Raw genomic sequence first — 2,843 nt, 5'->3', positions numbered from 1 at the left:
TTCTCTAAGTTCAAAGATTTCCAATAGCTAGCTCCTATGCAGGAATCTGTAACAATTTTATGAGGCAGACACACTGCAATATTATGGTTTATATGGTTTAATCAGTGAATTCAGTAATTTTATTTTTGATGGTTTAGTTTTGTTAATTGTCTTTGATAGCATGAATGTTCCAAATGAAGATGGTTCGGGACTTCTAACACACTCTGTGATGAGATCTATAATTGTTGGGGTTTTTTTCTTACGATATCTGTATCAGCTCTACCTCTATTTCTGTAACGCTGTTATTGAACCCTCACTTCAACAATTAGTGTGTTTATTATGCATCACCCCCGCACTGCTTTTCAATTGTAAGGCCAGGCATGTGTACAGAATAAGAAGCCTCTGTGAAGGATGGATTTTAAAACAGATTTGAAATATACCTACCATCATGTAGGAGCCAGGCCCAGGTGCAATACTGGGTTGTGTGGTTGTGTGCAATCTCACATTGCTAGGTTCTCACTACCTCCCTCAGGAAACACCTGGAGCCCAAAAAGTATGCTGTTTATACTTTTTAGTGTATAAGTCCTTTGTTTAAATTACATTGAAAGTTTTAAACAAAGCCCTTAAATCCCACATGTGTGTATAAGCTCCTCAAACTGCAAAACATGCCAAATAAATCTAGAAATACCTGACAACACGGTGACTGGGGCAGCAACCACAAGAACCCAGCACAACTGAACGTTGAGCATATCTGATAGAGCAAAGGCATGTAGACCTGTATCTGCAATCTGCAATGGGAAAGAGGTACAATCAGTACAAGCTGAGGAATCATTCCTTATGTGTATATATGGTATCCACTGATAAGGATTGATAGTCTTTTTTGTTGTCACAGATGTCTTCTACTTCAACTCTGAAGATTCTAAAGCCTCATGCAAACCTATATCTGAAACTCTGTTTGTTTGTTTGTTTGTTGGGCTCTTGGGTCTTAAACCTGAGGCTCGAAGTCAGGCAGATTTTATCCTTATTTCATTCAGCCATATATTCTACTCACTGTTTTTACCTCCTTTCTGTAGAATCAAGTGAGCATGAGAAACGGCTGATTCTAAGCGATACGGAACCAAAGCAAATTATTCTGGGGCCCATGGCATTCATCAAAGGTGTGCCTTGTGGCTGGAGACACCAGCAGAACTGGACACATGCCATTTGGGACAGGCAGCCTTGTTGACATCAAGGGTCATTCCACTTCCCTGCAACAACATGGATCTCACAGTCTTTCTCCAGCTGAGGACTTGGCTCTGAGTCACTCTTCTCTCTTAACAAAATAGTTTCAGGGCTGTAAAGGACCCCTGCCCTTCCTGCTCTGGTCGGCCTCGTTGCAGCCCTGCCCTTCCTTTGTGCATTTGCAAACAAGCAGCAGACACAGATTCCAACTGCCCTTAAGTATTTCTGTACCTTCAGGGTTACTTATTTGAAACAGGACTGAGACAAAGCAGATTAACCAGAGCATGGGGCACACCAGAGATTCAGGTCCATCTCTCTACCCCAAAACACCACACAGAGCAAAATGTGCATTTTTGTGTTTCAGAGGTGCTGGAGCCATGGAGCTCTTCCCCAGACACATCAGGTCTGCCATGGTACTTCCAGCCTTACTCACTGAGTTATTCCTGATGCTCTCAGGACCTTCAGGATACTTGATGCTCTGCACTGGAAGAGAGGCTGCTTGAACTGTTCTCTTTGCATTTAATTTTTACCAGAAATTTAGGGCTGGAGACAATAGTATCAGCTGAAGATTTCACATAAAAATGAAATTCTACTATTATTAGAGTACCATGCACTAGCCTAGTGGAGCTTTTCCACTTTCCTTGAAACAAAAGAAGAAAATACTGCACTCACATCAGACAGAAAGGGAAACAAGTCTAGTAGTGCAGTAAAATGATGCTTCCAACAAATTTCATGGGGTATTTTATCTCCTTGTGTAGTGCCCTGACTGCCTAATTAGTGACACTGAGCACAGCACCATTTGCAGTGTTCCCTGTAACAGGCCACAGAGCCATCCTCTACCTTGTGAATAAGAAATCTTCCCTGAGACAGCATTACTGTGAGAGACTGAGGGGCTCTCATCTCATAACAGCCAGAGCTAGAGAGGTAACAGCCCAGGGCTAGCCTAAAAGGCTGGTGTGTGTCGTATCTGCTGGCTGGGCTGTGCTCACTTAAAAGAGCCTGGATTTTGTTCTAATTTAAGTCCATTGATCTGACTTCGAGGAAGAAATTAAAGGGTTTATCAATTAGTGTCATTCTAGGAATACCACAAATGTCTAAACAAATAAATTGGGAAGGAGGACTCTGACTCGTTAAGGACTTGCTTTCCAGGGTAAATAAAATTTGCAGAATTCTCATTGTGCTGCCATATGCTTATTTCTCCAAAGTCATCACTTGGGTCATTTGCTTTAGGAAGGGTTCGCTTTCAGATGACACATGACAGAGTCAGTTTATGAGGAAAAGCTATAAAAAAGTCAAAGGTTTTCAATTATTTCCTCAAATTAAAAAATACACAAGATAAGACCTTATTTTCCTCAGGAAGACTATAGGTTTATAACCCTAAAAAGAAAGTGCAGATACATGGGGAAATTGAAAATTCCCATCTGTATCTCACAGCTGGATCAAAAATGCAATGGAAATGGAAAAATACTTATAAAATTCAATAAGCTTCAATATAGACTGGTATATTTTTTCTCTAGATAGGAATGTAAATTTGTATAATCAAACAAAGTTCTTCCATCACTTAAGGATAGAATTTCTGCAGAACTTGAGAGACAGCTTGAGAACAGAAAAGTATATAGCAAAAAAAACCCAAATAAAACATC

At 40.4% G+C, this 2,843-nt stretch overlaps 1 long non-coding RNA gene across 3 annotated transcripts in view; it reads left to right on the top strand.

Annotated features, from left to right (window-relative positions):
• Positions 1-2,375, top strand: part of LOC108449170 — a 16,439-nt gene extending 14,064 nt beyond the window's left edge. For all 3 annotated transcript variants that reach the window (XR_001865307.1, XR_001865306.1, XR_001865305.1), the window contains one exon: positions 1,053-2,375. This is a non-coding gene — a long non-coding RNA (uncharacterized LOC108449170). The remainder of the gene's footprint in view (positions 1-1,052) is intronic.
• The last annotated feature ends 468 nt before the right edge of the window (positions 2,376-2,843 follow it).

Source organism: Corvus brachyrhynchos, unplaced genomic scaffold, assembly GCF_000691975.1.
Source record: "Corvus brachyrhynchos isolate BGI_N302 unplaced genomic scaffold, ASM69197v1 scaffold17, whole genome shotgun sequence".
Lineage (NCBI taxonomy): Eukaryota > Metazoa > Chordata > Aves > Passeriformes > Corvidae > Corvus > Corvus brachyrhynchos.
The sequence above is the reverse complement of the archived record's forward strand: the minus strand, read 5'-3'. Positions and strand labels throughout refer to the sequence as shown.